The following is a 20,940-nucleotide window of genomic DNA, read 5'->3' as shown; positions in this document are numbered from 1 at the left end:
GAACAATCGTAGTCGGGCATTAAACAGCAATACTTTCTGCCCGACATGTAATTCTTGCGGTATGATTATTTTGTCGTGCCATCTCTTCGTTTTCTCTTTGTAGATGCGCGAGCTACCAAAGGCATTTAGCCTAAAATCTTCCAGCTCATCTAGCTGCAATAAACAGGAGTTCTGACCACACAACTTAGGATCATAATTTAATTCACGAATAGCCCACCAAGCCTTACACTCTAATTCAACAGGTAAATGACAAGACTTTCCATAAACCAACCGATATGGTGATGCACCAATCGGTGTTTTAAAGGCAGTCCAATATGCACATAATGTGTCGTCTAATTTAAGACTCCGATCTTTCCGTTATTTAGAGACAACTTTAGCTAAAATCTCTTTTAGTTCCCTATTAAAGACCTCAACCAGCCCACTAGTTTGGGGATGGTACGCCAAACCTCTGCGATGTTGGACATCGACTTTAGACAGAATAGCTGTGAGTTTCTTTTCTTTAAAATGCATCCCCCCATCACTAATGACGACCCTAGGGACACCAAATCGGGGAAATATAATCTTTTTAAACATTTTGATCACGGTCCTGGCATCACAGTTAGGTGAAGCAATAGTGATACGTGCAATTTATATAGTCTTTTTAGCCTTTTATTGCACGCATTTCTATGCCTTTTTGTATCGTTATGTATTGCAATATGCCCCGAATTGGCTACTTTGGTTTGTTTTGTCTAATTTGCAGAAATGAGCCTGAAAGTAGTAAAACCGCGCCCTATTCGTCCTATTCAGCATGCATTGTAAGGAGACGGGAATATTGGAGCAAGAGACGTGCCTTGGAGTGCATGAAGGAAGATCAAGGGAGCTGCCAAGACGAGTTAGAGGCTGATTTGATGGAAAAGCACTCGATCGAGAAGAATTGAGGGTCGATCGAGTGGTTTGGCTGACACGAGTGGTCGATCGAGTGATTCTGTTGGCTCGATCGAAATGGTGATTACTGGAGTTCCTCGATCGAGAGTCTTAATTGCTCGATCGAGAGGAATTGCTGAAGAAGACCTTGATCGAGTGGTCTGAATCTGCTCGATCGAGAAGTTTACTAGTTTACACGGGTTGACTTATTCCGTGATAGGTTTAGTTTTGTTAATTATCGCTCCCCTATATAAGGGAGTCGTAATTAGGTGATTTATATATCTTTCATATACTTTTCATACTTTACTTCTGAACTTAATGCTTAATCTCTAAACACTCTTTACTCTTAATCTCGTACTTTGCTTTTGTGGATTAATCTTTACGCCGGATTCTTATTGATTGTAATCATTCTTTCCTCCTTAATCCTAATACCTTGTTTGGTTTAATTCTTGTTCTCCTATTATTACTTTTGCCTTAATCTCGTTTATGCTTTATTGTTATTATTTCATTATGTCTTTCATTAACATGCTTATTATTATTATTATTGTTGACATCATTAATAACATGAGTAGCTAATTCTCTTTATGTTAAGATTAGGGAATCCATGGTAGGATTGTGACGATATAGCGAATAGACTAGATAATTTACATGTCCGAATCTGTCCCCATAGCAATTTAACTGTAACATCAATTTAGTTGAGTGCACGCTTCTAAATTACATTAATCTGGTTAACTTTACGCCTAGATCGGAAGATTGGAATAAATAGACCTGCTATGAACAGTAGACTACCCTAATGAGGACGGAAATTAAGTTAGTGGGAATCTAGGATAGAAAGTGGACCGGAAGGACCTTTCACTTATCCTTCTCACAGTAGATTGTCTAGGCTATTTGCAACTGAGTCGATAGACTACCATGGTGAACCGAAATCCTAGCATACTTTCTCTTATTTGATCACTCCTATCGTATTTTCTCACTTTTATTGCTCTCATTTTATTTCTCTTTCCCTTAAACTTTAGTAGTTTAGAAATCAAATTCAAACCCCCCATATTGTGACTTAGATAGACAAACCTTTAGACAGATATCTTGCCTCCCTGTGGAGAATCGACCCTACTTATCACTAGCTTCCGTTAGTATATTTAGGTTTATTTTTGGTACACAAACGACAGTATCAAATTTTGGCGCCATTGTCGGGGAAGCAATAGCCCTATCTGCCTTTTGTTTCGTTTATTTTTATCCGTCTCAGGGAATTTTTATTCCTTGAAACAGTTCTCACTTATTTCTTTCAGTGTTGTGTATGCCCAGGTCAAACATGTCAGAATTAGTCCCAGCTGATCCTGAGCCAGAGAGATCTTTTCGGCATAGACTCAGTCTGCAAAGAAAGATTCGAAAGGAAGACTTGAGTACCTTCGAACCCGAGCTACAACACTTTCTTTTTGCAGAAGACTCGTCTTGTGAAGAAGACAATTCTATTTCTGCTATCAAGCTAGTAAAGATGCCTAACATTGCGAGTCACTCAGAGCCCATAGCTGCCTTGATTCCTAAGGGTTTCAAGCTCGCGACAGAGGATGGTAACACTTTCGATATCCGTCCGTCCTATATAAATTTGGTCGAAAGAAATCTTTATCGAGGTGTGGCGGGTGAAGATCCGCGAAAACATATGGAGGTCTTTACTGACTACTGCTCTACCATTCCCGCCACTAAGGGAGTGACCCAAGACAAGATAAAGGAAGTCTTATTTCTTTTTTCATTGACTGACGGAGCCAGGGAGTGGCTCACCGTTCTTGATCGCACTGCAGCTGGTATTACCAACTGGGAAACTCTTGCTCTCGCCTTCTATAAAAGGTACTTTCCTCCCCAACGTACTAATCAGCTGAGAGGAAAGATTACGAGTTTCAAACAGGCACCTGATGAGAATTTCTATGAGGCTTGGTGTCGGTTCAAGAAGTTGGTGAGGTCTCTTCCTCACCATGGATTTAATCAGTGGTTTTTGTGCAACCAATTCTATAATGGGTTATATGATGACCACCGTACTATACTTGATGCCTCATCTAATGGGAGATTCTAAAAGAACATTGATGATGATAAGCGATGGGGCATTATTGAGGAGATGGCGACCCATTGTGCTGAGTATGGGAACCCGAGGGACGGTATTCGGACAGTACATTCGATCGACAATGCAGTTGTGGCTCAACTGGAAGCCATGAATGCTCGTTTTGATAGATTGGAGTTGCAGCAAGCTGGTGATCAACAGACGGTTCATCTCTTGACTAGACAAGAAACTGTCACTTGTGAGAGATGTGGGAGCAATGACGGTCACACTGCTATTGACTGTCTGACAGAAAAGGAACAAGTCCTTGCCTTTCAGCAATATAGGCAAGGAGGAGGTTCCTATTACAATAACCAAGGGGCAGTCCATCCCAATTTGAGGTGGACCAGTCAAAATGTTCTTAATCCTACTCCTCCACCGCAGCAGCAACAACCCTATGTCCCTCCTCATAAAGCTCAACAAGGCTTTGTAAAGCCTCTATCTTTTCCACCGCCGCATCAAGGAGCTTCCTCAAGTGGAGTTAGTGAATTGGGTGAGTTAAAGTCGATGATTCAATCATTGACTAAGCAGCTGCAAATGAGTGACCAACAAAAGGAAGCTTCGATTAAGTCACTTGAAACTCAAGTTGCTCAGTTGGCCGCGAGCCAATCCACGAGGAAATCGGGTCATTTACCGTCTCAAGCCGAGAAGAATCCACACGAGACGATAAATTTAATTAACTTGCGAAGTGGTCGTTCCTATGAAGGACCAAAATTGTCAGCTGTTGAGGACATATTAGACCCGAGGAGCATTATTATCGATGGTGAACAGTCGTCTAATACTGAAAACATGCCTAGCACGAAGAATGTACTCGATCGACTGATTTCTGGTGGTCGATCGAGTAGAAAGGTTGAAGAAAATACTCGATCGAGAGGTTCTGAAGGTTGATCGAGTAAAATGGATATTGAAGGAATCGATCGAGAGGTTGAAACCACTCGATCGAGTGGAAATTCTGAAGAAACTATTCGATCGAGTGGAATTGTGCCTCGATCGAACACTGTTGATATTGAGGAACTCGATCGAGAAGCTGATAATGCTCGATCGAGTGAAAAGTTTCTTGAAAGGCCTCGATCGAGAGGTAAAAAGGCTCAATCGAGCAAAGATGAGTTTGAACCCACTGAGACTTTAGAAGAAAGGAATAAAGGGCTCGAAATTCCTATCACCGTGCCCTTTCCAAGGTGATTGCAGACCAACAAAGCTAATCAACAGTTCGGGAAATTTGCCGAGCTCTTGAAAAGTTTACATGTTAACGTTCCATTCGCCGAGCTGCTTACTCAGGTACCCTGTTATATGAAATTCATGAAAGAAATTTTATCGCGTAAGAGGCATATAAATGATCATGAGACGGTTGCTTTGACTGAATTAGGGACTGCCTTAGTTCAAAATAAGTTACCACCCAAACAGACTGACCCGGGTAGCTTTTCAATTCCTTGTCACATAGGTACCCATTTGATTGATAATGCGCTATGCGATCTAGGTGCTAGCGTGAGCGTCTTTCCCTTGTCTCTCGCTAGGAGACTCGGTTTGACCAAATTTAATTGCACTAACATGAGCGTTCAGATGGCCGACCGTAGTATATCACGGCCACTAGGAGTTATAGAGGACATACCTGTCAAGATCGGGAGATTCTTTATTCCCGTAGACTTTGTAGTGCTTGACATCCTCGAGGACACTCACACCCCTATCATTTTAGGGAGACCATTTTTATTCACTGCTCGTGCAGTGATCGACGTTGGGGGAAAGACACTCACATTTCAGGGAGGAGATGAAGAATTGATTTTTCATCAGTCTAAATCTCGTAGGGCTCCCATGCAAGTTCAACCTTGCAATGCCCTATCGTCTATTGACTCAGATAAAGAGACTCCAGCTGAGAATGTTGAATTTTGTGCTGCTATTATAACACCCCAGCCTCAGACTGAGAGCGAAAAAGAGGAACATTCTTCTGTTTTCCTTGCTGCAGGTACAGATAAAGTGGATGTTGGAGTCAATGACGGTCAAGGTGCAATTAAAGTCAATCAAAGTGCTGGGAAAGAAGCCAATATTGATGGGAATATCAAGAAGAAGAAGAAAGTTCGCGCGTACATGGATGCCAACTATTCTCCTTCTATCAGTTCAAATTCAAATTCATGGCGCTCGAAGAGGACGGTCAAAGATGCTGAAGGGACCTCCTCCAGTCAGAAGCCCTCTTGTGGGCTATTGAGGTGTTTTAGGAAGTAAGCGGGGAATGCCCCGTGTAACAACTTGTAAAATTTGAATTTCCTTTGGATTTCTTTATTGCGTTTTTAGAATTGCTAGACATTAGTTTAATTAGCTTAGCGAATATCGACTATAGACTGCCTATTTTGTGATTTGGTATTGTCGGGATATGTTTTTGCGTGTTTTTATGCAGGTTTGGGGAAATTATATTGCATTGGGATGTGTTCCATGAGAAAACAACTCGATCGAGTACTTTTTGTACTCGATCGAGAGGATTGCCCTGCTCATCTGTTCGATCGAGTGGTTTCAAACACTCGATCGAAATGCAAAAAAGGAGGACTGTTCGATCGAGAAGAATTATGTTTGATCGATCAGACTTGCTGCTAAAGTCCTCGATCGAGTAATTTCAAATCACTCGATCGAGTGAATATGGTTATAACACGCATGGAGACTTCCTTTTCTCCCTCTATTTTTCATTCTAAGTTTATTTCCTCTTGTTTATGCGATAACTTTGGCGATTTCTCCCAAATTTCCCCCATAATCCTTTCTCTCTACCAAATCTAATTCCCACAATATTTTCCTTGTTTTTAAATCGACTAAAGCCTCACTTTTCCCCTTAAATTTAGTTTTGGTTGTGTTTGATTTCGGACAATTAGGGTTTTTCGATTAAAATCCGTCCTTTGCTGCAATTTGTGTCGATTTCTTGCTTATATTTGTGGGTCATTCATCAAGTAAGTACTCTCTATAACTCTTTTGGTTGTTTATTTGCTTATTTTGAATTATATCGAGTAATAAGGGTTTAGGGTTTTAGCGATTTATTCAAAAACCCGTCTGAAATTAGGGGATTTCGAGCTTTATTGTTTAATTGATTGTATTCCCCCACTGTTAACTTGATTAGGATGGAAAGTAGTACATTGCCTTCGACTAGCTCGACCGTTGTTCCATCCTCGACTGAGACGGTGGTCCCTGCTGTTACCACCGTCACTCCGACTGTTAGTACCGCTGTTTCCTCTCCTGTTTTTCTTCGTTATTCGCTTTGGTACTACTACTCTGCTGTTGCTAGCTCAGCTCCGCTTCATTCTTTGCTAGCTTTGTTTTGACCTCCACGGCTTCAAGCTAGCATTCTTTGCTAGCTCATTTTCGCTTCCTCTACTAGTACAATTTTGCTCCTTTTCTTCTTTGGTACCGTGTCTACTCCGGTGACGACCCCTGCTGCGTCGTCACTAGCTGCCTACCGGGCTGCTTTATTATCTCGCCCCGCTACTGGACGGGCTTCTTCCTCAGGTAATAGAGGACGGGGTCGCGGACGAACCACACCCGCTGCTGGCCGGGTCACGATCCGTGTCGATGAGTCTCTTGACCTGCACCCCGACTACCCCGAGGTACGTTTTGTTAACACTATACATCGTATCGTTTTTATGCTTTAGAGAGTTGTGATTTTGCTTCAACAAAGTTTTTGTGTCGTAAGTCGCTTGAGAGGTTAGGTATTTACGAGCCCGTAGTTGAGATACTGAATAGGACGGGGATGGCTAGACTAATTACCAAGAGTGCCACGACCTACATGGAGCTGATCCTCGAGTTTTTCAGCTCCTTCACTTTTTCTGCAGCCGCGTACGCCACTGACCAGGGTAGTTCTTATATTTTCTTCCGGTTATTTAACCGGACCACGACTTGGACCCTAGAGGAGTTTGGCAGTAGGTTAGGTTTGTCTTCTACTAGTGACTGGGACCCTCCTAGGAAGGTCCTACGCATCTTGTGGCGGACCTTGGCACAAACACCTTATGAGGAGCGCAAGCTCGCTCATATCCACCTTCCCCCGGCCCGTTACTTCTTGCGTCTCATTGGTGGGATCATTTTTGGCCGTAAAGAACCAAATAATGTGAACAACATTGAGTTGTCTATTCTTGGGGGCTATCTGAACATCGATAGCGAGGGCCCCTTTGTGCTTAACATTGCTTACTTGACTGCTCAGTATTTTCATACTGTGGGGCAGAAGACTTCGGGCACCATTGTCTGCGGTGGCATAGCCACTTTTCTTGCCCGATCTATCTTCCCCGCCTTTCCTTGTGACTTACAGCACCTAGACACTGATAGGTACCTTGACCTGGCAGCTATGTTGTCTATGACTTGGCTTGCTTCTGACCAGCGGACTTGGAAGATATGTGGTTCCTTGTCTGAGGTCTTAACTTGCACCACCCTACTCCGTCTTGTCCCTTTACCTACTGTTAGGGGTAGGTTGCCACCACCAGTACCCTTTTTCCACCTCACACTTGACCCACCTCCTACCATTTCCGCTTCTAAGAAGCGGAAGAGACCAGAGACCGGAGAGGGATCCACACCTTCTACGGGTGGCCAGACTTCCACGGCCATTCCTACCCCGATCCCTACTCCTACTCCTACTCCTGAGCAGACACAGCCGGTCTATCCGGCTAAGTTTGTTCCACCTCCACCTTTTGAGGCGTTCGCGATCCTCGACCAAGGGTGCTGTGACGGTTTGCTTCTTGAGCTTCTTACTAGGCAGGCTCGTATGGAGCAGGACATTGCACTCGCTTTGTTCCCTCTATACGAGTATCACATGCGGAGAGGACGTCCTTGTTGGAATATGTGTCCTCCGACAATAATGCGATCATAACTGTTGATCCTAATGATCACATGTTTAAATCTCATTTTAAGAATACATGTGGGATGTAATATTTTACAGTCAACTGGTCCACACATATCGGTAATGATTGGCTGACTAGAGTTTGACATTCTTTGTCGTGCGGACGGTGGTGATCAGTTGATCCCCTTAGGTCATACCTATAGGGAAATACTCTTAATTGATTATTTAATTAATCGTATGCCGATATGAGTTAATTAAATTGCTTAAAATTGACGGGTGATTTGTGAGCTAAGTTTACGTGTCTTATTGTAATTTTATTAAATGAGATACGGTCTAAGTAATCGAATTGTTTTATTACTTGGATAAAATTATTGTTTACGTAACAATTGATATTGAATTGAGATTGAATGAATGATTTATTATAAATACAAGATGTTGTGATTTATAATTGATAAACCGTTTTGGTACAAGTAATTACGAATTACTAGTCGATTTTGTAAATGACATATTTTATGAGTATGTTGATTTTTAATATGTTAAAAATACATTACAATTTCATAAGACAAGTAACATGTCACATATGTCACAATTGACAAATGACAAAATAAAATGGACCATCCATTTTATGTTAAAAATGCCGAAATAGTGGAGGGAGTATTATGTTTAAATTGTGTTAAATATTTAAGTGGAAAACAATATGATTACACACCTACTTGTAGCCTTGCATGCCTATTCTTCTTGGGTAGAAAAACAAGCTCATGCATTGGGTTATACTCTCTCCTCCAACCGGTTTTTCCAAGTGAAAAACATAGAGTTTTCATCATTCATTCATTCACTTCTTCAACATATTTTTTCTAGTGTAAGAAATGATATACTCTCTACAATATGTGAAAATTCTAGAGAAATAAACTCATATAATTACTCCCTCTTAAACCAATTTTTCAAGAGCAAAATTATAAATTTGTGTCAATTTTATAGTAAGACTTATATTATTTCTAGTACAAAATAATATTAGTTATTAAGAGATTTCCTTGGGTATATGCTTTTGGGAGAGATTCTAAACTTGAATCTTGTTCATCCATTATTGGAAAGCTCAAGAACTAACAAGAAGGAGATCTTGTTGGTGCCCATAAAACCGAAATTATCATAGTAAGGGTTGATGATTTCTTCTCTTTTAATTTAAGTATGCATGCATAAGATTTGCAATTTATTTTATGACTAAATAAATTTTAACATATATCAATATGTATATTAATGAGATATAGATTTCTAACAAGCGGTATCATGAGCCTTAGGTTGTTTGCATGCAAATCGGTTATAGTTTTTCCGAGTTATACGATTAACAAACAAAACTTATAAATTTGTGTTTATTATGATATATCACGAAATCAATTATGCATGTTAAAGTTTATGGTCCTAAAATGTATTTAGGATATTTTGGTTAATTTATGGATTTTTATTGTTCATTTTATATAATAATGGCATTAAAATGTGATTTTATGATAAAAATGTCATTTTGGACTAAAATTAGCTAAACTTCGTTTTTTCCAGTGGTTTTTGGATTTGTTTTCACATATATTATATTTAGATGACCTGTAAATTATCATAATTTTATGAGTTTTTATGCTCGAAATATGGATTTTTCATGATAAAAATCGAATTTAAATGAAAAATAGGTTAATATGAGTAATATTTCGAATCTGGTCATAAAAATTTAGTATGTTGTCACATGCAATTTTACAAAATGTGTGTAAAATAATTGGCTATAATGAAGTCTTTATGCATGATTTATGAATTTTTGATGAAAACTAACATAAATAGTGACTTTAATTAGTATAAATTGCTAAAACATACTTCATGACTAAGGAAAAACATCACATGTTGAATTTTATCTTATTTTTCAGATATAAAAGTGAAAAGTTAATAAAAATAATTTTTATCATATTTTTATGGTAATAATTGATAAATTCGATAAACCGCAACATTGTTTTTCTCGATAATTTTCGAAATTTTTAACCTATGTTTTTGAGCATTATGAGTGTCATGGTATTTTTCCAGAATGTTCATGAGTTTAAAATTTAAAATTTTGAATTTATTTGAAATTTTTATGTTTTATTTGAAGTTTATGGCATTATTTTGTAGTTTTAAGTCCTTTTATGAACAATATTAAGAAATATAAGTTAATTATTGTCAAATGTTAGTGGAGACTAATTTTGAGTCCTAAGTTGGTTAGGGTAATTAACTTGTACATAAATATGAATTTATGTAATTATAGTGATTATAAATGGTTAAATCACGCAAATCCGTAAAAACCGATTAATATACGATATTGGCTCCTTAAAGGCGATTTAGCATAAAATTGGGCATGTTCATACATATTATAATGCTGCATTTTATTTATGATTGTCATAATTTTATTTTATGTAATTTTTGAATTATGTAATTTTACTTAGTATGGCCTTAGTTTTTAATTGGTATTACCCGAAATGTATGGGAATATCGATTCGGTTGTAATTTTTTGTGATCTCGTATCACCGTTTTGTAATTTAATAGATTTATTTTTATTTTAATTACAAATGTATAATAGGAAATTATGTAATTTGTTATGTAATTTATTTATTCCGGAGATCCTTGAAGACGGTGCCACTTAAGAAGGCGATTCATTAAAGACGGTGTTACCTCGAGATGCGTGCCAAAACCGAAGTTCAAGGGACCAATGGCGTTGGTTTCCGAATATGTAATAGTTTATTAGATTTACTATTTTTAGGATGGCCATACTAGGATTTAATTTATGCTTTGCATTTTATTTATATGTTGCATGCATCGCTAAATCGCCATAACTAAAACATGCATTATCATTTGATCGAGTATTTCGACCGTGTCAATTACAATTATCGTATTTCACCGCTTTAGTTCACTTAAAACGTGATAGATAATAAATTGACATGACCTCTCGCTAAAATAAACAATTGAGGCATAGCCTTACCAAAAAGTAGAAACCATGAAAACCTATTTCGTGAGGGAGTGCACTCGGCTTTACCGGGGTACAAACCTTGTTACGTAGGGGAAGTGGGTGATAAATGTCTACCCACCGAATTTATAAAGATGAGGGTTGTTTTCGGCTTTACCGATGCCCAAGTTGATGTAAATTTGGATCATGGACACATTTATTCGAAATTTGGGTTGAACTCAACGAAAGTATTCTCGACGGTTGCCGGATGTGTTTCGGGCTAAAGATAAATATTAATGTAATTTTATCGACCAAGAGTTCTAAAAGTAGAATCGATTAAATCGTTAATCCACCGAGTTATATTGATAAGAGTTGTATTCGGCTTTACCGATGCCTAAGTTAATATGAATTTGGGTCTTGCAATCATTTATAATAGTTGGGTAGAGGTCACTATATAAATGTTCATATCTTGTTAAATTTATTTACAAGTATTATTATAACGATGAATGTGTTGTTTTCATTATTCCGTTATCGTATTGTTCTATTTCTTTACCTCAAATTATACGATATCATTTCGATTTTTAGTTCAAATCTCCATTAAAACATCGTAACTAAAGACAAAATTTGAATTTTTCTTCTAAAAACCTCGTATTATCCATTGTAATGATCTCTTGTGAAGAGTATAGATGAAAGTTATTCGTGATCAAAAGGGTTTTTGATTTTCGACTAACATATCTACTTACAATGAATGGTTTCTCATGTGCTTAATTGAGTTAAGTATTTTGAAACGTTAAATCATTTTGGTGACTAGATTTGTTAGAAATTGTAATAGACCAAAATACCTCAACCACTTCAATGAAAGTTTTAAGACTAAACAAACGAATGAAGAGTAGTCTTCATGAATATAATTTTGCTTCTCAAAGCAAAGACTCATTGAAATGAGTGGGAGCATTCTCTTAAACCGTTAAGAAAAGGATAAGGTTTTAAAGAAGTAAAATTTGAATGGAATTGATACAAGGTAATGTTAAAAGTGAAGTTATTGAGAATAACGATACTAAACCTATCAATCCCGACCGATAAAGTTTCAATTGTCTTAATTGTTGGACGCTAGAAAGGAAACTACCCCAAATTATTGAAGAATCAACAAGTTAGTTGTGGGACATCTAATGGGACCTTCTTATTTAAATGTTTTCATCATTTACTTCGTCAATATTAGAAACCAATGGAGGTTTTCATCATTGTATTTGATACATAGAATGCTTAGAATATGACGACTAGCAACAATGATGTTGAGAGATAAAGTCATTGTGAACTCAATCTAGTTTTTGAGTTTAGAGTTGTACTTAATTGTGACTATTAAGTACATAAACTCTAAATAAGAATATAAACTTGTTAAGATACAAAAGAAGTTTCACTTTTGTGACCCTATACACCATGATTTGATGTATGGCTAACCCATTATCAAGGTGATTATATTCTAAACCAAACTAGAATGACACATCATGTAGATGATGTAAGACTCAAATTGGTAACCCAAGATTAAACCTTAAATTCTGGAATGATAAACGCAAAGAGTTATCGAGTACTCTTGAAACCATTAGATTGTTAATCTTATGGTATATGCGTATCTTGTATTCAAAGCAAGATGTCTCGTGCCTTTTGGTTGAAAAGGAGATCGAGGTTGTAAATCATTGATCCAAAATAGGTTGATCATTTTCTTTTACCAACGATTTAAGTTGACGCTAATATGTTCATTTAATAAGATAAATAGAGAAATCTTTGAAGAAGTTCAAGAGTTCAAAGAATCACGATAGAGTCGATGAGATTATCAAAGCGAAGACTTTGATATAAGCCAAATGAACTGTGATATAGTATCACAAGTTAATCTCTCTTAGCACGCATTATGGGATAATGTGTGGTTGGATAAGAAATCAAACGCTATTCGATATGGTTTGGACTTCAATCAAGTTACTTTGAGTTACTTGATCCTTTTGGGGATTTTATCATTTTGTCTAAATTATTTTTCCACTAAATCTAAAACGATTCATATGAGATATGAAATGGTAGGGTACCATACTTGTAAGTTTTCAAAAGAAACAAATGCTCATTTTTCTTACTATAATCATGAGTTCAACGGGATTGTGGCTCGTGAAGCTGTCTTTCTAAAATACAAGTTTATTTCTAGAAGACAGAGTGGGAGAAAATATTCAAGAGCCACAAATTGTATTGTGTCAAAGGATGTTATGTCACAAGAAACTGGTCTTTCTTGGCTACATGAGACGTTTTGTGTAAAACGTTGTTTCTTCAAAACCTAGGAAGTTAAAGTCGTCACTTGTTGAAGATGATGAATTCATGTTACTTGTAAGAAAGTAAAAGAGCTTACAACTTACAATGAAATTGTTTGATTCAAGTTGATTACTTCTGGAAAGTAATGAACATTTGACTTACATGAGAGTGTTTAAGTCACAACTCAATACAAGGCTTAGAGCCATGAAAATCCGAAATAAAAGGCTTGATTAGTTGCAAAGGGTTTTGAACTAGTTGAAATGCTTAAGTCTATTTGGATTTTCTTAGGAATTGTGTTTCATTATGAGATATATATAGCGAGTGAATCTAAAACCCACTTCTTCATAGAAGGAATGTATTCGATACATGTTATGAGTTTTGTAGATTATTACAATCCTAAGATAATGTTAAACTTAAGAGAGGGTCTTAAGTAGGACATCAATGAGTTGGAATGAATGTTTTAATCATGTTATAAAACTTTTCTCGATAAGTCGAGAAGTTGTGTTTATGCATGAGGTTTAGTGGGAGTTACGGAAATTTTAATTAGTCTAATATGTGGATGACATATTGATCATTGAGAATGATTTAAGACTTTTGGAGTAATATAATACATCTTTAATATCCAGATTTATGTAGATAAATCCACATGACATTAGCGTCAAATAAGAAGTCTTATGTTGATAAGATTCATGACTAGTTCAATCAAGTTGAACATATTTGATTGATTCCATTTGCTTCCGCTGCCGGATCAATTAAATGAGTAATGATGTATAACATTTCATATACCTTGAGTATGATGAATTGTTTCAAATCGAATTTAAGTAATAGTTACCAAGCAAGCCATAAAGATTACCCTTAAGTGCTTGCAGAAGCATTAAGGATGTAATGCAAAGTGTTTTTGATGCAATTAACTAATTTGTGTAAGGGTATTACACAAATGACAATTGAGATTGCGAAAGGTTTCAGACAAAACCATATTCAAAACATGTGAAGATGGTTAAGGAACCATTGTGGCTATGTTATTTAAGAAATAGATTTGCTAGAATCGTTCTAGGCAATAAAGAACAATGAGAGATATTTACAACGGAAATTGAGTACACTTGCAATCATGAGATGTGCAAGAGAATGGATCCCGCACACTGTGAAAACAGTGGGAGCTATTCTAAGGCTAGAGAGCTTATGTCTAGATTGGATCTAGACACGTACTCAGAAAATTTTGTAATGCAAATGTATACATTACAAAGGAAAACGAGTATGTAGTAAGGTTGAGTAAGGTACAAGAAGTTGAAAAAACCTACTAACCAAAGCCTTCTCATAGGCTTAACATGATGAGTCATGTCATTTCAATTGGATTGAGATGGACAACTACATACATGATGAAAATGGATTATAAAAATATGAAGTAGTAATCAGGTATTGACTATTCATATGTGATAATCACATTTGTCGTTCGAGTTTTTAAATCTAAAAACTCCTTTTATACCTTGTTACATCCAAACAGGTTGTAGAGACAATATTGAACCCCGTTAAAGTGAACCCGGATTAACATGGTATTTGCCCATAGTCACTTGTATGAGGTGACGTCTCGAAGTGACTAGAGTGTGATGCAATTGATGGCAAGTTCAAATGCCATAGAGGCATGTGAGATGACTAGTCGATCACATAGGCAGACTGTTAGGAACACTTTGTCGGGCCTTATGACCGCTTATAGAGTTCTGGCAAATTTATATAGCCTGGTCATGGCGAGAGCTACTATAGTATTCTATTGAGTCGATTCTTTTGACTAAAGACTGTTCGCCTAAGGTGGCACAGTTTCAGATTAACTTTGATTTGTGTTACTACGACCTTCGTAAATGGGGTCAAATGGGCATATTTTGGGTTATGATGGCTGTGTCTAGTCGAAGGGAATAAGTGCGATAGGAATTGTCCACCCCTTGTCAGGGTTATAACAATATCTCAGGGCCACTCGAGGAGTAATGAACTGGAAATGCGTGGCCACGCTCGGAAGGTATCTATTGTAGATAATTCCGGTCAATCAGTTATTCTCCAGATCGAGGAAACCACTCTAGATATGATCACTTGCAAGTACGACCTTAAAGACACCTTGCATTGAGTGGGAGATAGTAATAGGACAAGAGAATTGGTGACGCACACTTGTTGAGGACAAGTGGGAGATTGTTGGAATATGTGTCCTCCGACAATAATGCGATCACAACTGTTGATCCTAATGATCACATGTTTAAATCTCATTTTAAGAATACATGTGGGATGTAATATTTTACAGTCAACTGGTCCACACATATCGGTAATGATTGGCTGACTAGAGTTTGACATTACTGTCGTGCGACGGTGGTGATCAGTTGATCCCCTTAGGTCATACCTATAGGGAAATACTCTTAATTGATTATTTAATTATTTAATTAATCGTATGCCGATATGAGTTAATTAAATTGCTTAAAATTGACGGGTGATTTGTGAGTTAAGTTTACGTGTCTTATTGTAATTTTATTAAATAAGATACGGTCTAAGTAATCGAATTGTTTTATTACTTGGATAAAATTATTGTTTACGAAACAATTGATATTGAATTGAGATTGAATGAATGATTTATTATAATTATAATTGATAAACCGTTTTGGTACAAGTAATTATGAATTACTAGTCGATTTTGTAAATGACATATTTTATGAGTATGTTGATTTTTAATATGTTAAAAATACATTACAATTTCATAAGACAAGTAACATGTCACATATGTCACAATTGACAAATGACAAAATAAAATGGACCATCCATTTTATGTTAAAAATGACGAAATAGTGGAGGAAGTATTATGTTTAAATTGTGTTAAATATTTAAGTGGAAAACAATATGATTACACACCTACTTGTAGCCTTGCATGCCTATTCTTCTTGGGTAGAAAAACAAGCTCATGCATTGGGTTATACTCTCTCCTCCAACCGGTTTTTCCAAGTGAAAAACATAGAGTTTTCATCATTCATTCATTCACTTCTTCAACATATTTTTTCTAGTGTAAGAAATGATATACTCTCTACAATATGTGAAAATTCTAGAGAAATAAACTCATATAATTACTCCCGCTTAAACCGATTTTTCAAGAGCAAAATTATAATTTTGTGTCAATATTATAGTAAGACTTATATTATTTCTAGTACAAAATAATATTAGTTATTAAGAGATTTCCTTGGGTATATGCTTTTGGGAGAGATTCTAAACTTGAATCTTGTTCATCCATTATTGGAAAGCTCAAGAACTAACAAGAAGGAGATCTCGTTGGTGCCCATAAAACCGAAATTATCATAGTAAGGGTTGATGATTTCTTCTCTTTTAATTTAAGTTTGCATGCATAAGATTTGCAATTTATTTTATGACTAAATAAATTTTAACATATATCAATATGTATATTAATGAGATATATATTTCTAACAGTCCTGTCCCTGAGGGCTGACAACACCCGTCTTTCTACCGGTACCCGACGGAGGGGTACCCACAGCCACCCAGCGAGGCAGACACCGCTGAGGAGGAAGAGAGAGTACGAGCTGAGGAGACGAGGAGGAGGGAGCAGGAGGTGGACCTAGATTCATGGTAGAGGACGTGGAGGACGGCGGTGACGAGTAGCTACTGGTCTACTCACTTCCCCAGTTTTCTGGCTGGTTTGGGGAAGTTCGTGTTTTTTATGTACATTCTTGCTCTTTTATTTATTTTTGTCTCCTTTTTATTTATTGTTTTTCATGCATTTATTGGTTGTTTTTCCCCGTTCCCATTATATATCTGCTGGTGTATGCTGAAGGACAACGAGGGCGTTGTCCGTTTTGGTTTGCGGAGGGTAATGCATCCTTTGAGTCTGCATTTTTGCATTGTTTTTGCATTCACGTTTACTTTTTCTGCTTGCATTGTATTTATTTCTTTTAAAAATCATAAAAATCAAAAAAAAAAAAAAAAATTTAGAAAATTCAAAAAATCAAAAAATATTCATGTTTCATTTTGCATATAGGTTGAGTCGGAACGGTAGATTTCCGTGATGAAATTGCACTTTAACTTGTCATTTTTACTTGAGCCTTGCATTTAATTGACAGTTATTAGTTTAGTCTTATGCATATCTACGAGTTAATGTCAAAAATATAGCTGACTGTGTAGACTTGACCTGATAAATTGACAACCTACTTTACAATTTCTGAGATTTAGAGCCATATAACTGGTGACATTCATGATCAGTTCATTAGAAATTGAGAGTAGTACTCCTTGCATAACATGTTCATCACTTTTGCATATTTATGAAATTCGATTTCTTGTCAAATGCATACATTCGGGTTTGTGGTCGGTGTCACATGCAGGGAGGTGCTTGTAATTTTTCCCGTTCTTTCATTTTCACCCATTTAGCTCCACTTTAGCCAAATATAGCCTTTTTGACCCATTAACTACACCCAAAATTCAGCCTGCCTTGTCAAGCTAGTTTAGTGTGACTTTTTGTGGTATGTTCATCCCTGTGCGAGTTTGGTATGTTTTCATTGTTTGGAGTTGGTAGAAAAATGAGAAGGAATGAGAAAAAAAAAGACGTGAAAAAGAAAAAAAAGAGAAAAGAAACGTGTGATACAAAGAAAAGAAAAAAAAAGTTGAAAAAAAAATGTAAAATCAGACGTGAGAAGAAGAAAAAAGAAAGAAAAAAAATGAAAAAATTGAGTTGTTTGAATAAATGAGACCGTATTAAAAAAGGGAAGTTTGTGACGGTCTCACTCCTCTGTTCTTATTTACATCTTTTTAAGGAGATAGTGTATTTGGTTAGTGAGTTGCGTGCCAATGAAGGGTACTTGCACTTTATTTTCTAGTCAGCTGAGATTCAGATGGTCTTATTTGGTCTTGTTTAGGAACTGGCTTGACGCTTTACCTCCACATTTCCATAATCTGTTTTGCCTTTTCTCACCTCTAGCCTCACTTTCCCATATTATTTGTAAGCCCTCGGTTGTGACGGATATTGTTGGTTGGAATGTGTGCGTAGTACTTGAATCGTCTATCATTTTTGTTGCATGCATGTTATGTAGGTCGCAGTTTAGGTGAGTGACTGCCTCTCTTTTTCTCTTTCACATATATTTCACCCTTTGCTTCATGAGAGAAGAGTGACCCCGTGAGAGTCTGATTTTGTTGGTCTTGCAAGGTCGATAGGCCAGCTTTATTTATGGACGTCATATAACTTGTTTGCATATTGACTGTTGTAGCTATGACTGTTAGTTTTCATTTGCATTAAATTGGTTCAAGTAGACAAGTTATAGCTAGCTCTGAGTTTTCTTTTCCGTTCCATTAGTTTGCATTTAGTTTACTCGAGGACGAGTAAAGGTTCAGTTTGGAGAGATTTGATACGTGCAATTTATATAGTCTTTTTAGCCTTTTATAGCACGCATTTCTATGCCTTTTTGTATCGTTATGTATTGCAATATGCGCCGAATTGGCTACTTTGGTTTGTTTTGTCTAATTTGCAGAAATAAGCCTGAAAGTAGTAAAATCGCACCCTATTCGTCCTATTTAGGATGCATTGTAAGGAGACGGGAATATTGGAGCAAGAGACGTGCCTTGGAGTGCGTAAAGGAAGGTCAAGGGAGCTGCCAAGATGAGTTAGAGGCTGATTTGATGGAAAAGCACTCGATCAAGAAGAATTGAGGGTCGATCGAGTGGTTTGGCTGACACGAGTGGTCGATCGAGTGATTCTGTTGGCTCGATCAAAATGGTGATTACTGGAGTTCCTCGATCGAGAGCCTTAATTGCTCGATCGAGAGGAATTGCTGAAGAAGACCTCAATCGAGTGGTCTGAATCTGCTCGATCGAGAGGTTTACTAGTTTACACGGGTTGATTTAATCCGTGATAGGTTTAGTTTTGTTAATTATCGCTCCCCTATATAAGGGAGTCATAATTAGGTCATTTATATATCTTTCATATACTTTTCATACTTTACTTCTGAACTTACTGCTTAATCTCTTAACACTCTTTACTCTTAATCTCGTACTTTGCTTTTGTGGATTGATCTTTACGCCGGATTCTTATTGATTGTAATCATTCTTTCCTCCTTAATCCTAATACCTTGTTTGCTTTAATTCTTGTTCTTCTATTATTACTTTTGCCTTAATCTCGTTTATGCTTTATTGTTATTATTTCATTATGTCTTTCATTAGCATGCTTATTATTATTATTGTTGACATTATTAATAACATGAGTAGCTAATTCTCTTTATGTTAGGATTACGGAATCCATGGTAGGATTGTGATGATGTAGCGAATAGACTAGATAATTTACTTGTGAGAATCTGTCCCCATAGCAATTTAACTGTAACATCAATTTAGTTGAGTGCACGCTTCTAAATTACATTAATCTAGTTAACTTTACTCCTAGATCGGAAGATTGGAACAAATAGACCTGCTATGAACAGTAGACTACCCTAATGAGGACGGAAGTTAAGTTAGTAGAAATCTAGTATAGAAAGTGGACCGGAAGGACCTTTCACTTATCCTTCTCACAGTAGATTGTCTAGGCTATTTGCAACCGAGTCGATAGACTACCATGGTGAACCGAAATCCTAGCATACTTTCTCTTATTTGATCACTCCTTTCGTATTTTCTCACTTTTATTGCTCTCATTTTATTTCTCTTTCCCTTAAACTTTAGTAGTTTAGAAATCAAATTCAAACCCCCCATATTGTGACTTAGATAGACGGACCTTTAGATAGATATATGGCCTCCCTGTGGAGAATCGACCTTACTTATCACTAGCTTCCGTTAGTATATTTAGGTTTATTTTTGGTACACAAACGACAGTATCAAATAGCTTCCATCTATTTAGACACATAGTCTATAGCTACCAATATATACCTGTTACCTTTACTAGACGAGAAGGGTCCTTGGAAATCCGACCTCTAGAATGCCATTTTGTGGCATCTCATGTCTCTTAGAGATATTCCCAGAGCGCTAGCAAGCATCACAGGCTGAAACAAACACTTTAGCATCTGCAACCAAAGTAGGCCAGAAAAAGCCAGATTGAAGTACCTTAGCCACGGTTCGTGACGGACCGTGGTGACCACCATAAGAGGACGAATGGCAGCCTTCTAGGATTACTTTGGTCTCCCACTGCGGAATACACCTTATGTAGAGACCGTCTGCACACTCCTTAAATAAATAAGGGTCATCCCAAAATTATTGCTTTGCATTGTAAAGAAATCGCTCCCTCTGCTGATAAGACAGGTCAGGTGGCAGCTCGCCACTGACAACGTAGTTAGCCAAATCTGCATACCATGGATCATGTTTAGTACTGGTATCAACTGCAAATAAAGAATCATCAGGAAAAGAATCATTAATAGGCAAAGGATCCTCTCCCTCCTCCTGCGGTAATCGCGATAGGTGATCAGCTACTACATTCTCGACGCCTGTCTTATCTTTGATTTGAAGATCAAATTCCTAGAGGAGGAGTATCCACCTCAACAATTGTGGCTTAGCTTCCTTCTTAGTAAGAAGGTGTCTCAGCGCCGCATAGTCCATAAATACAGTAACTTCCGAACCTATCAAATAAGAGCGAAATTTCTCCACCGCATAAACCACGGCTAATAACTCATTCTCAGTAGTAGTGTACTTCAGTTGAGTCTCATCCAGAGTTCGACTCGCATAGTAAATCGCGCTCAAAGCTTTGTCTTTCCGCTGGCCTAAAACCGCTCCTAGTACATAATCACTAGCATCACACATAATCTCGAATGGCAGCTCCCAGTCAGGAGGCTGGATAATCGGTGCTGAAATCAAGGCTTGTTTCAACCTGTTGAAAGCAGAAAGACACTCATCAGTAAAAACAAAGAGGGCATCCTTAAGTAACAACTGTGTAAGTGGTTTAGCAATTTTGGAAAAATCCTTGATGAACCGGCGATA

The 20,940-nt window shown here is 37.2% G+C and overlaps 1 non-coding gene across 1 annotated transcript; it reads right to left on the bottom strand.

Moving 5' to 3' along the window:
• Window positions 1-2,771: 2,771 nt before the first annotated feature.
• On the bottom strand, window positions 2,772-2,877 carry LOC141620580 (small nucleolar RNA R71). Its single transcript, XR_012531997.1, has one exon. It is a non-coding gene; the product is annotated as a small nucleolar RNA R71 (small nucleolar RNA).
• Window positions 2,878-20,940: the final 18,063 nt, after the last annotated feature.

Source organism: Silene latifolia, chromosome 1 (assembly GCF_048544455.1).
Source record: "Silene latifolia isolate original U9 population chromosome 1, ASM4854445v1, whole genome shotgun sequence".
NCBI classification, from domain to species: Eukaryota; Viridiplantae; Streptophyta; class Magnoliopsida; order Caryophyllales; family Caryophyllaceae; genus Silene; species Silene latifolia.
The sequence above is the reverse complement of the archived record's forward strand: the minus strand, read 5'-3'. Positions and strand labels throughout refer to the sequence as shown.